Source organism: Bombus vancouverensis, chromosome 15 (genome assembly GCF_051014615.1).
Source record: "Bombus vancouverensis nearcticus chromosome 15, iyBomVanc1_principal, whole genome shotgun sequence".
In the NCBI taxonomy this organism is placed as follows: domain Eukaryota; kingdom Metazoa; phylum Arthropoda; class Insecta; order Hymenoptera; family Apidae; genus Bombus; species Bombus vancouverensis.
Genome location: NC_134925.1, coordinates 5,212,107 through 5,227,025, shown reverse-complemented (window position 1 = coordinate 5,227,025; position 14,919 = coordinate 5,212,107). Strand labels below are relative to the sequence as shown.

The 14,919-nt window shown below is 38.7% G+C and overlaps 1 protein-coding gene and 1 long non-coding RNA gene across 5 annotated transcripts in view; one reads left to right on the top strand and one right to left on the bottom strand.

Moving 5' to 3' along the window:
• Orc2 (origin recognition complex subunit 2) overlaps window positions 1–14,919 on the top strand; it is a 113,359-nt gene that overhangs the window by 9,702 nt on the left and 88,738 nt on the right. The gene's annotated exons all lie outside the window — the stretch shown is intronic.
• LOC143303672 (uncharacterized) lies at window positions 218–6,204 on the bottom strand. The gene is made up of 3 exons (XR_013060193.1): window positions 2,565–6,204; window positions 771–1,879; window positions 218–614 (listed from the first exon to the last, which is right to left on the bottom strand). It is a non-coding gene; the product is annotated as an uncharacterized LOC143303672 (long non-coding RNA).

The window sequence follows — 14,919 nt, the reverse complement described above, 5'->3', positions numbered from 1 at the left end:
GAAGAATTCCTTCGATTTCGGGTTAGGACAACGTAATCCATCGTCAACGCGATAGAATATCTATCTCTCCTATCTGAACTAAACTCTAGTTCGGCCCTAGAAAAAGTCTGTTTAAACCATCTCGTATTGCGTATGAAGGAAACTTTCTATTCTCTTTACAGATCTATCGTTAACACTTACGAATCATATTAACAAAACGCCGGTAATTAACGCGAATACGTCGTAGGAAAATGTATTGACAAATACAAAGCACAGAATACGATACTTTTTACACAGTACCGAGCTTACAACGGTCAAAGAGACAAGATATATAAGAGCATTCTAGCAGCGTGACGATGGAGAAACGTCCAGCAACCAGTAAGCTGGATCTGCTAGCTGGTTTCCTAAAGAAAATCGATCGACTGGCTGGAGGAAATCGGTGTCTATAGAGATTCAATGACGATAATCAACGGCAGAGACCCTTTTCTCTGCCTGTCTGTCGACTTCTCTCCAACCTACGTATGACCTCGATAATAACAGTTATGAAACTTGGCCGCGATAGTGAAAGTGGCGTGTACAGGACGTTTCATAATCCGACAACGTCGCCAAAGCAATGGGCAAGCGACGAAGAGGCCCTGAAAGGAGGAGAGGATGTTTGATCGTCAAACAGTTTCACCGGACGTTCGTCGAGACGAGAACGTGGACGATGAAACGAGATTGTCAAAAGAAAAAATGAAAGGAGAAAAATGAGAGACACAAAGGCGGACTGAAATTATGAAATATTGACATACCATCGATAGAATAATCCTTTATGAATGAAGAACACCGCTGTGATCCTTGAATCTAGTTTTATTGTTAGCAGTGGATTACACGATACGAAGGTAATAGAGTTTCGTACATTTTGTATAGAGTAGTCTTTCCAGTATACCACTGACAAAGAAAATATGTTAGGATTGTTTTGCGATGTTTCTTCTACGTAAAATGTCTGCATATCTCATATTTCATTGTCCTACTATCGGCATATAACGTAAATCGCTGTTGACGTCTCAACATTGATAACTGAATATCTACATCTTCACGTGACTCCTCAGGGTACTTGGCATAGATTGATTTTTATTTAATCCGTAGCGATTGCGAATTGAAGTTCAGTACGGGTAGCATGTACGACAGAAGATCTGATAGAACTTCGTTATCGCTATTCTCCTAGCTTCGCTGTAATAGTTTCTGACAGACAAATATCGAAGAAGTTCTTAAAAGTATCATCTCCTTGGTTCCTTGCCTTGAGATAATTTTGTGTCAATAATATAAAAATATTTTTCTAAGATCTAGTGGCTAATTATATGCAAAAAGAAATATATTTTTCATTTTGAAGAAACGTAATATCGAGATTCGGATCGAAAAGAATTAGATGAACAATTTGAATTTATATTCAAAGATTATCTTCGAATACCATAACCGGTATTTAACAACGTTCATATATCATTACGAAATAGAGCGAACTACAGATGCTTATAAGCAATAATGTAAGATAATTATCTGGTGCTTGCCTCTGGTGTCAGGGTTGTTGGTGGCGTGTGTACGCATTTGCACGCACCACGAGTGCTACTTTATTTCCACCACTATCGTATCTTCATATCGTAGCTCTGCAAAATGTTACGACTTTCTTGTGAACGCGCCGACACTGCGTGTACGTAGCGCGATAAAAATGTGTCACGATCGTACAAGACTTTCCCATTTGTGGCACGCGTGCAACCACGCTCCTCCCTGGTCGATTCAGCTGTCGTTCATATCGTGATATCCAAGGAACGTCCATCAGGTTTTGTCGCACTCTGACTCCGTTTCGAACGTTCGCGATCGGTCGAGGGTTAACGAGGTTGATAATTGTCTAGACGTGATTTATCTGTCGAGGTTTAAATTGATTGGTTTTGCTATTTTGTGGGGATAGCGAAACGATACCGAGTTGTGTCATGGATTGCATTAAGTTGGTCAAATCCTTCTTTTACGATGGAATCAATATTATTAGTTTTATGAGTCACGAGTTACGAACACTAATCAACAGCTATAACTCTGATACACAAATTCCGAGTTACGAGTTAGCAGTACTAATCAACAGCTGCAGGTCTTATACACAAATGGATATAATGGATAAAGTGTTATAAATAATTTTGAAAATTACAAGTTAACTGATTCTTTTATTTGAAGTAAAATTGTGAGATTATAAAAAGAAAATCTGTAATCTGTAATTCGTAACTCGTTAATTTACAAATAGTATTAGCAAATTATTTGTTAAATTACTATAATTATATTGGTAAATTATTGTACAAGAAGGTTCTGGTATTAGGTCGAGTATAGGTTTGTATAGAATTTCTCGAGTGATTAAAAACGTTCATAGTTTGCACGAATATAATCTATTATTCGCAACAATATATAAAAGAGAAGAATTCATCAAAATATATTTTACTCTCCAAAATTCTCATATTCTATTATTTTATCATTTTAACAAATTTTTGGTGTATGTTTCTATCGGATCTTCTCTTTGATTATATTACGCGTCAAGTTCTCTAAGCGTTAAGAAATTCTCTTACCTGCTTCTTAACTTGATAAATAATCTCAAACATAATTAAGATAGGATAAGTAAACAGAGAAATTCAAGTGGAACTATCGTTTCTGTATTCGTCCATGAGCCGGTAATCTGAAATAGCAATCGTTTACATTTCAAATAGTCAACAAACACCACCCTCTTTCGTTACAAACGGAATTAAATGCTAGGAGGTTGAAACGAATTCCACTTCCGGCGAGCAAGCGCCGAGGAAGGACTGGAGCTGACCGTATCGATCGCGTGTGCAGGATTTAAATCCAGATCTTTCGTTTTCCAGACGACTGCTCTAGCAATCGAGTTACTCGGTCGTTGTTAGATCCCTCTTCTTTAAATCTAATTCGAAAATGGGGTTCGCCTACTGTTCAGTCAGCTTGACAAATGCGGATCGTTCTCGATCGAGTAGTTACAGAATTCACCTCCAATTTCATATAGAGAACGGGGAATTACATAGAATTTATTCGACTATAATATTGTTGATACGATGTGCCACGGTATGAAACTTCGAATTTTCAGTATCTAGAATTCTTTTCCATCGTAGATTTCCAACCATAATAGATTAATATGGTTTATAACATAGTTCAAATTATTTCATGGAATCTTTAACACGTATTCTGATCTTCGTGAATCATTCACCGAATTTTACTTTCTAAATTCTATTCCAGTAGCTTTAATTTCAATTGTAGTCGCAATTAAATACCAGACAGAAGCTGCAGATCGTCACGCCATTAATAGTTCGCGGAATTTTCTCTCTCTCTCTATATATATCGGTGATTGCAAATTGCAACTATAGCACGTATACTTGTTATCGATAATCGCATCAGTACTTGAAAGGAAACGCCGATAGACCATCTGTATCGAAATATCGATCGTTGACAGCTATGAATCATGCTTCTTTGCAAACATACATACCTCCTCGGCTTTTTATTCGATATCCGATAACCAGCCGTTTCTGGTTACTGTCGCTTTTCTAGATTTCCGCTATCGTCCGATAACGTCTGCTCGTTCTTTGTAATCTCTTCTAACTCCAACCATCGTTCCACGTATTTTGTTTCTTTCGTTTTTTCCCTGAATATATATATATATATTCGAAAAATTGTAATAGAAACAGAAATGGATATTTGTATGTACGAACATATGTCCGTGCGAGAAGTCGCTTAAGTATAATGCGATAATGATCAGACATCGATAAGAGAAGCACAGAAGGCGTTAGGTTCAGACTTAAACTATAATACTTTTTATAGCTATGAATTGCATTCAGTCGAGGTCAATGGATTTGTCCGTGTATTATTTCATTTAATTAATTAGTTCGCAAATTACTTTTCTTAAAAGCTTCGCGTTTTTTTGTAAGCTATCGAGTGTTTATGTCAGTTTTTACTAACCTCTAAAATTACATTATACTTAAAAAATAGTCGAGATAACGATGGATAATGTTACTTCTTGTTTTTGTAATGTATTTACAATAACACACTATAATCCGTACATGGCTCTAATCTTCGCATAAATTTCCATGAATTTCCAATTCTAAATCATTAATTTTTGCTCAGTTCCTACATGACAGTAGTAAGTGGTTTTTTTTCCTTTGGAAATAACCCATTGTCAAGTCGAATAATCGACGACTGAAATAATAGTAAATTCACCAGCATAATTCCAGAGTATCAAACAGTCTTCTATTCCAGATCGAACTTCCTCTCTATTTTATATTCAACCCGTAGAATTCCCATCGACTGCAACGAATATTAAACTTCGTCCCTCCCCTTCTATATCGGTGGTACAATAAAAAGCAGAAAGAACGAAAAGGAAAAGAGGGGAAAGAAAGTGGGTACGCTGGGAAAACTTATGCAATTTTCCGGAGCAAAAATCGCCTGGGATTTGTCTTGCCAGCACGATGGTAGCTCGAGGTAGGAAGATTCGAAGGGTTCCACCCCTTCGAGCGAGGGAACTCGACGGCTTATCGTGCTTTGCTTTTCAAATGGCTCGTCATTCGTCGCCTTTTCCCTCATTTCCCTTTTCCTTGAGCCTCTCTCTCCGTCCTTGTTATTTTTATAATCGATCCGAAGAACGACACAGGCTCGCTCCTTTCAACCCTACAACCTTTCAACTTTAATTACGAGAAGCTCGACTATTCTTTCATCTGGCATGGCACAAAGTGGTAAAGCGGTTTAGCTACTGACATTCAATTCGCACGAATTGAGCACGTGCACGAGGTGATCTTTGCAACACACGATCCTGGCCGCTTGTGCAAGAATATGATTGCCCGGTAATCAGCTGAAATGGTTGCGCGTACCAGGCATCCTTGGAATTCCCGGAATTTTATTCCTTTTTTATGCAAAATCGAACCTATATATCGACTAGGTGTTACCAACTAATTGGCAACAAGAAAAAGTAAAAAAGAAAAACAGAGGAAAAATACGATCTCGTGTGCTGTGGTCGTTTTTTCACGAACTGTTCCATTTTTTCTCTTCATCCATAACGAGCCATTAAATGGCTCGTCGAGCGTCAGCTGCGAAAGAGAATCGGCCACATGCTCGTACCCAGACCACCTCCAAAACCATCCACGTTCATATATGCTGTGTACCTAGAATCAGGGCACTTTGGTCAGTTTGTAATAATAATACGTGTACGTTACTTAAACGTACAAATTAATGACGAATTCATAAATTAATGATATAGGTTAGGCAATTACAAGAGGTACTGAACTTACGCTACTGCTGGCGTAAAATTAGTTACGGTTATTCTTCGAATGAAATTCCTAAATAAAGTGTCGTACATTTGACAGAGGTCGATATCCTTTTACTTCGATTCCATTAAAAGTTGGAATTTCATACATTCCCCTGATGCATGCCTCACTACGTAACAACTTGTAATTGCAGTATATTCGAGTAGACCGAGTATACCGTGCTCGATCACCGATATTTATCGGCGATACTTATAACTTTTAATTGGCCAGCAGACCTGGTAACCCCGGACTCGATTCGAACGAAGCTAACGTCGAAAAGTTATTCCCATAACGAGGAAACGTTCATCTAGCTTCCCTTTTTCGTTGTTTTATTTTCTCTCGCGAAACACGTTAACTTCGTGCGGAAGGATAGGAAGAGGGCCGCGTTTGCCAGCTTCCTTCTATATGGAAGCCCATTAAAGCGGCCGTAAAACTTGGTTACAGACTAATTGCTTCTACACCGCGGTCCTTTCCTTTTTTCTCCTTCTCTCTTTGAAGGAGGACGAAGTAAAAAGGGGATGGAAAAACGGAAGTGTTTTTGTTCGATAAGGTAACTCTCGCGTCTCGTTCGATATTTCACCTGGAAAGGAGAGCCGTGATATCTTCCAGCTAGCCCTAGGGGATCCAATAAGTTCCTTATCACACTATGGCTTCTTATGGAAACGAGTATTGTTGCGTTGGATCGATGCTCTCGCAAATATCTCGACCTGTAGGTTATACTTCACAAATTGTGCTCTACCCTCGTAGCTCGAAACTACCGGAGGGTGGCGTGCAAGATAAATTGCGTCGTTTCCTTTTAATCCATTAACTGCTGACTTTTTTTTGAAATTGTCATGTCGCACCTCTATTTTGAAAGTAACGCCGTTCAAAAGCATTAATGTTTCAGAGAACGCGAAAAGCTGTCTTTAAACGTGATAATTATAAAATTGTAATAACTATCGTATGAAAGAATCAAATAAATTTTTATTCAATACCCAAACCAAACTTTCGAAACGTCTAGAGTACGTATACATATAGCCTTAAATCTTAATATTTATAGCAATACAGATTTCTTCGTCAGAGTTTCACTTTATCCCAGTTTGTAGAAATTAAAAATTGCCTCACTCGTACCACTTTCCTCTGAATCTTTTATTCCTCCTCATCCTCCAAGATTAATTCCTCTGATTCAAGGATCTTGTTTATCTTATCAGTGTTTGTTAGTACCATCCATCTAGCATATCAAACATCCTATTCTTATAAAGATAAAAAACATCATTTATTTCTCGTCTTTCTGAACTCATCCTTTGGACGACCCACTAGCAATTCCACAAGTCTTTCTTGAACCAGTCCTCACAGCACCGAATGCACACGTAATCCCGAGTGCATGGTTGCGAATAATAATCCTAATAGGATGAAACATCATCGGTATTCGGTTAATCAATCGCGACCAGGGCCAGGCTAGACCCGGACGAAGGAGCTTCGAGGTCGACGAGGTTGGGGTTGCTGTACGTGCATTGCGCAAGAGCATTCACCCCGCTCAATACTCAACGACACGGCACAAGCTACCAGTTGGTTGCTGGTGTTGGTACGTACGGACCAGTGCAGCGGACAGAGACGGAGAACACGGTGTTAGGATGGTTGGAAACAGGAAGCGAGCGAGAGAGAGAGAGAGAGAGAGAGAGATGGCCGACCACCCCCAAAATGGGTTACCTACCTTTACCCACTTTGTGTACAATGAACCCCGCCTTTGATAGCGCTACCGTGGATGTTTTGTGCTTCGTAGCAAGCCTCGTGGCACGTCGAGACTCTCTCTCGCCCCTTTCCAAGAATTTCTCAGAATTTCGCCACGGGCCACGGCTTCGAATTATAAGCCTTGATCGCGTGGCCGGCTTCCGTACTTGAATAGTATATACTATGTGCAATTTTCGAGACGGGAGATGTCGTCATGCGAAGGATTACAGATGGGAATGTTGTCTAAGAGCAACAGATGTTGGCTGTAGGAGTGGTTGAATTCGGATAAGAGAGGGAGAAGAGTGAATTGGCTTTAAAGTGGAATCGGTGATGGTTGGGACTGTACGTGATGATTGGATGAGAAATGAAAATAGCGAGAAAAAGATAATAACCGTATATAAAATATAGCAAGGTAATTGTAATGTAGATTGGTTTAGGAGTGAAATTGGTGAAGACTGGTGATGTTTGAATGATAAATAAAAATAGTAAAAGGAGAACGTAATTACGTACATAGTACGTATAATAGAAAATATATTACGTAGATTCTATTCAGTGGACTAATAGAGAAAGTAGATTATATATTTCAATCTGTACTGCTTTAGCCAGAAAGGATAGATTCTGGTATCAAATTTTATGATATCGATTCTTTTTCGTACGACGATAATAATTTCACAATATTTGTCAAACTTCAATCTACTTTTATCGATATAAAACATCGACGATATTCGTTTTATCTTTGCTTTCTAAAATAATCTTTCTCAAATTCCACACCTTATTTTCTTCTTACGAAGTTTCGACATCCCTCGTCGAAACTTTCCCCGTGGTAATCGCAGGTTTCGCGACTTGTCATCGACTCGGGCAACTCGTAGCCGCGTTGTAACCTCGACTGCAACAACAAAGAACCGTCTCCTATTGAGCAAGGAAATTCTTTTATTAAATCGGTGGTTCCTGGCGAGCAACGATCGGCATTTCGCTCGACCGCGAGAGAAAGGGAACGAGCACTCTTGCGTCTTGTCGCAAAAAAAGGTCTAACCGGCTTTCTACGAGGTGGCAAATGCCGGCTTTGGCTTGCAACAGCATTAAATTGTTGTGTCAATCCTCGTAAAACGTTTTCTCGGACGACATCGTGAAACCAGAGAATATACTGGTTATTGAGAAGTGTCTTATTTGTAAGTACTTGTTCGTGAGAGATCGGAGAATCGATGTTACAGGTCTAATCGTTAAAAAATTGTTCAAAGTTTAATTCTTTTTTAGCTCTTTCTAGTTTCGTGAATAATTCTTGGTCTTCCTAAGACTAAAGTTTAAGTTTCGTAAAATTTATATGTCACGTAGCGACCGATGCACTGTTGGGAAGCCTGAAACTTTTTTCTGATAATTTTACGATTCTTCGTCCTCGAAATCGACGTCGTCGCTTTTTCACGTTTACAGCGGTCCTGTGTGATAGCTGGCAAATGTTCTTGACAGCATTGTTCCCCCTTTTTAAATTCACACAGCACGCAGCCGTGTAAACGTAAACGAGTCTCGTCAGTCCGCTCATTTTAATAATTCCTTGTGGCAGCGGAATGAACGAAGCGTTAAAATCGAGCTAAGACGCTTCGAACAGGCTACGGAATATATAAATAATTATGGTGTTAAACCGTAGGGTATCTTTAGACGAATGCTGGAAAGAACGATAACGAATTTTCTTCTTCTTATTGTCGAATATTATAGTGTTTCAGTGGTGATAGAAGAAAATTATAACAACCTAGCAAGCTTTGTAATTTTTTTACCTTCGAACACATTGTCCTGTCAGTCTCTAAATGCATTGTTTCCTTTAGTAATAACTAGGCAGCACGAAGTCCAATGTCATGACAGCGCTACTTTTACTTTTTATGATGACAGCCATGACATTTCGTGTCAGTAAAAGTTGCAATTGTCATGTGGAAACATAACTTTAAGGGGATTAAAAAACTATACGGATTTTGCGCCAGGCAAATTAATAGCTCGTCCAATTTCTCAGCGGATACTATTCTTATTCGGATGATTTCTTAGTTTCAGAGTATGATTGGGAAAGATGCAGCGAATATTCTTGAATTCTTTTCACGGGCTATTAACGTTAATTAATAGACACAATATATATTATTTATATACACATACACCACTGTTGTTTAGGAAGAAATCGAAGATATTCTATCGAGAATGAGGAATGGAGAATCAAACGTTTGGTTGGCTTTTTGTGACAGAAAGGGGGAGTTGGGGATGATTAATGGGAACAATCTTGTTGTTCCAATTACGTGGTTGTCGATAATGTGCAGTCAGTTTGGATTTGATTGTGGGGTTTATGCAATCGATTGTACACGTTGGTTTAGGGAAATTGGACTGGGAGTTTAGTGGTATTGTGTCCGCTGGCTTTCATGTTGAACAGGGTGAAAGCAATGCAGTCGTACAATACATGGTATTTTAAGAAGTTTTGTAACATTTTTGTTGGTTCTTTCTTTAGCGAGTGTTTCTTAGTTAAAAACGTATTATTAGATGACCATATAGTATATAATAGGAATATTAATAAATTATATAGATTATTATAGAAATATATTATATTATAATATAATATTATAGAAATATAAGTAGAAATATTTGGTAGTGTATCTAGTGGAATAAAAATACTATTTTTCTTACGATATAAGTTTGCTTAAACACTTTCTCCTACAGTATGTCCTTATTATTAATAATTAGCAAATTTTCGTAATCATACGAAAGTATTGCCAAATGATAATAAATGATATGAAATACACATATTTCAACATAATCAATTAGTATGTAAATGTTATGATAAATACAACTGTGTGTCAATATCATATTCAGGTATAAAGAATTCTGCTGTAAGTATTCTGAAAGAGAAATGAATCTTCCTCGAAAATATTCACTCTTCCAAAGTTTCTTGCTTTCTCCAAAAGTTTTTCTATCGAATCATCGAGAGATTCAGGGCGATCACGATAAGGGAAGCGGCCTGCCGCTAAATTTCAGGAAGGGAAAACGAGGTCGAGATCTGTCGTCTTTGATTTATCTCCCTTTCTCTCCCCCCCGTTGCCCTTGCTGCTTTTCTGTTACATTTACGTCGATCGCCGACGAAGACCAAGAGAAACATTTCGCTTTTTTCCATTGAGTCACACGGGTGTCTTGTATACCTACGCACGAACGGAAATGCACTTTCTCCGAAAACAGAGCATACGGGCCTGGCTTGCCTCTGCCGACATCGGATTCGTCGTCGAATTCGCTCCAAGCAGAAGGTTTCTCTCGAACAAAGTCGGATCACCGAGCTCGCCATTTACTATTTGGGTTATCATTGTCTCTGCCGCCGCCGAGGCTTTCTAGCTTTCTATGCTTATGCCAAGGATGTCCACATTGCGAAGGATCCCCCCACCCCACGCATGTATTTAGTCTCGATCTTAGACACGATGCTCATTGTTGTTCGCGAAACTTCAGTTTCTTATGCCTTTTTCTTGCGTCTCCTTTTTTCAGGATTACTTCTTTTTATTCCTTTTTTAAAAATTTATTTGTGTGTGTTTTTCATCGATTAGAAAACTTGTATTTGCTTTTTGTTAACATTTTTTCAGAGCGTTTGTTTGTTTTTTAGACTCACTTAAATTTTTGTTAAAATAAATTTATTTGTCCTGTCTTTGTTTGAACTGTTCTTAGCGCGATTGTTTGTTTTATGGATAGATTCTTTTTTTAATGTTATTAGTGAGCTAGTGTTTGCTTTTTAAATTTACATCTTTCAATCTCTTTTAGAGCGTTCTTTTATACCGAGTTATCTTCCGTCCTTCTATTTGTCAAATTTTTAAGAAAAACCTACGTTTTATTGATAACGTAAGCGACAATAGGGAAATAAAACTTGAGACTGATATCCAGTTTAAGATCGCGTTTTGTCGCGTTAGAATTACAATTCACGCTATAAACGTGACTCGGTATTATAATCGTCGGGTTCTCGATCGTTGATATAAAAGAAACGTGGGCGTTTAGTCTGCTACAACTTTCAGTAGCGATTAGTCATAAGAGCTAACGGTTCTGAAAGAGAGAGAGAGGCATATCTTTGTGGTTGGTAAATGATATTAAAGATTAGAAAGAGTTTTAGTAGGTTCGAACAGCGGTTTTTCTCTTTCCAACTAATTTAGTCTGATACTTTATTTTAATATTTAAGAGCACCAACGCTTATATGAAATGTCGCTGAAATGTTTAAAATAGAATTAAAGAAGTAAATCAGGATTTCAGGATGGAAGGTGTTAATAATCGTCATACAACGTTCCATTCGATCCATAAAGTTCGATATAAAATCATATACGAGCATATCGATTAATATACTTTCGAACCAATTCTCAAGCGAGGCCAGCGAAATAATTTTCGGTGCTTCTTAATGCAAAGTTTTCATCCAGCGCCTCCTTTCTTTCTTTCTCGATTAACATGAGTATGTTAAACGTTAATTTATCCTCTAGATGCTGGAACTTCAATTTCGGTAATGCTATTTCGAACAGCGAATGCCAAGCAAACAAGCGCGATACCAAAGATAAGGATTGCTCTTAATTAGCCGGCGACACAGATTGTTACCTCCTCCCTCTCTCTCCTCTCTCGCTCTCTTTGTTCGTCTCGGTTAAGTCGCGCTGCGTTCAGTATGTACATATTAAGTTATCTTTATGCAAAACGATCTGTTATCTTTGCTGCTTTACGAGCGCTGCCACAGATAACCTTAATTAAATCGAGTGGCTGAAAAATGAGGCGAATTCGACGCTGGGGAATCGAAGATACCCGCCGATACGATAATGGCCTATCGATTAAACTCATTAAACGACGAACGTTTTTGTTATTTGAAGATAATAAAATTATTCGTTGCGTTATCCGTGGACTTGGGATTACTATTAAATACATACGTATTTGCTTTATCATTCTTTACGATTAAGAAGGAATAGAACGATACATTTGTGGTTCGTAGATGAAGTTGAACATTTATCGTGTATTTGTATGATGAAATTAATAAACGAACAAAAGCATCAGAGAGGCTCATATAATTTGAGTAGCGCAACATACTTGAAATATTTCGATTTGAAATCCTGTAGACGTTGATTCGATCTCGATCGCTAGATCGCACGTGTACGCGTCGAGACGAACGCTCTGCAGATTTAGTAAATCATACCGGCGAGAACGTGCTGTTAGAAACCTGCTGCCATATACCGTCTGGCGAAACGAGTCCAGGCAGTTTTAAAAATACGTGTATAAGTAGAATATCCGAAGGAGAACCTCGAAGACGATTCCATAGTATTTGTTTGGTACAAAGAAAGTTCGAAAGCACCCAAGTCCGCTGGCTATGGAAGTAAGCGGAAGGGAAAGTTTCCTTTATGGCAGGAAGGGATCGAAGGATCGGCAGTGTGCTCTAAAGGACACGTCGCTTGGCTCGTGTTCCTTCTGTTGGCTAAAATGGCTGGAAGCTGTATACACCGAAGAATATTCTTCAGTGGAGATCTTTTGTTCAACAACTTGTGCTCTTATCGACCCTACTTACTACCTTCTTTATGTGGCTATCCTAAACAAATTTTGAAAATAATCTTTATTCCTTTTCTCGGTTATCGTTACATTCATCGCTAATTTAGAGAGTTATTCAAAAAATTTCATCATTCCATATTCTAGCGATTTCGAAGGAAATTTAATCCTTGAATATTTTTTTTTGAATAAAAGATGACAAACACGTGGTTTAAACACGATTTCACAATACGTCATTGATAAATATCTTAGGATTTACACAGATTTCTTGAAAGCCTGGAACACTAGAAAAATTAAGAAGATAAAATCGTTCACGGAAGATTAATTAGAAAAGCGTGCACGATATATAACATTCCGAGGAGAACGTAACCAGAGCAAAATGTTGAAGTGATCTCGAATGGAGAATTTCGACATTATTCCCGATATCGTGGATCATGCTAATTTTAGTTGCAAGAACGAAGGATTGTTCGGCTCGAACTAAAGGAACTCGATTCTCTGGCGCGTTCACCAGCGCGGTTCACGCTGTGACCAACATGACTGGTGAAGGTTTATCTGCTGATCTGTTTTGGAATAACTGTTGCTATTCTACTTATCCTCGCCGGTTTCACGATCGTGGCTTTCCTTCTGTTCTACATTAACCGCCTCTGAATACTTCATTGTACGAGATGGTTTTTCTGGCGGCGCGCATCTACCGAGAGATAATGTTGCTTCGCTATGAAGTCGCTGTGTAATCGTACGGATTCATACGCTCTCATAACCCATTCGTATGCCAATTCTTTTTCAATTCGTAAACCAGTGTACATTTTCTTTTAATCACATACATCGTAATTTCTTTATTATGTATTTGGCTAGGCGTTAATTGGTAAGGTCTCTGTAGTACCGTGTTAAATAATGTCTAAATCCGAGGTTGGTCTGTAGAATTAAAACTGAAGGTTAAAAACTATAATTGGATGTGATAGCGTGAGTCGATGAGTTGTTGTCCAACGAACATTTTCCTCTCGTACTTTATTAATCCAGTCTTCAATAAATTCTCAAATAACCAGTGAATCTCAGCAGCAATAGCCTAACCAATATATTTTGCCAATCGACTACCACGCTATAAGATATCGGACATAAAACTCGTCCAACAAAAGATATCGCCCACCTCCATGAAATCTCTCTAGAATCGTCAATAGACCTTATTTTCTCGAGTAGCTCCCCTTCGTCTTTCACCCTTGAGGCAGTTTCCTGTTATAAGATATAGTTTAGGCCACCTTCGGCTTTTTTCTACAAATAACCTACGCGATAGTTTCCCCATCGATCGGATGTAACAGTTTTGGATATAAGCTGAAAGTAAAGTCGTGGAAAGGGAATAAAAATTCAGACTTCTCTCGAAGATGAGTCGCCCGTAACGGGCGAAACTCCAATTATTTAACTCTTTCACAAGTACATATTTAGAAATTTTGAGGGATTCTCAGAACCGTGTACAGAATTATCTTACGATATTGATATTCGTATTAATATGTAAATAGTCGATATTCTATGATCTAAAAAAGAACAGACGCTCAGCTACAGCCATCTTGTCCTCGTAAGTGTTAAATCTTCTCATTCAGCTTCGTCGATCGAGCGTGTACCAATGCGTTCATAGAACAAGAGATGAGTTCAAGGAAAAATGGTGAACGCTTTGGGAAGAAGGATATCCTTGCTGGAAAGCTGGAAAGTACAGTGTGACCGAACGTTACCGGTGCGATGGCGTGCGAATGGTTCCGCGCAAACCACGTCCGCGTTATCACTGCGAAGAGACACCGATGTTACGGCACCGACAAAATTTGATGGAACTCGATATCAGCTCGCACGTAACCTCGAAAACGGAGGCGTGCCTGTATAGCCAAGCCTGTCACGAGTTACGAGTAGAGGGGGAGAGCACGTTACACATATTTGAGGTCAGGAGATATAAATAAATGCTAATATCAACAGGCGCTGGCCAGTTTGATATCCAAACCAAAGCCTCGTTTCGTTCGCCGCTGCGCGCTGGCCTTTCTGTACACCTCTATTGAGCACAGGTCACCGTCCAATTCAGATAACGCCGATAGGAAACGTTTCATCTAGGATTTATAAAACGCGCGCGCCGCCCGCGACTCCCGACGCCAAGCCTAATGCGATCCATCGCTGCCACTGTACCGATATGTTCTGATAAAACGCGAGAACAAGTATAGGCGCATTAAGCACGCGTATGTAATGCACAGACCAAAGGCTTTTGATAGTACATAGAGGGATTTTACTTTGGTTTGCACGCGGGCTGCTTCTTTGATCCAATTTTTGCTATCTTTGATTTCACAGTTTTCAAAGTTTTATACCTTTGGATTTTTAAATTTTCAAATTCCCAACTCTTTATATTTTCAAATTTCAAATGCAATATTCAAGTATT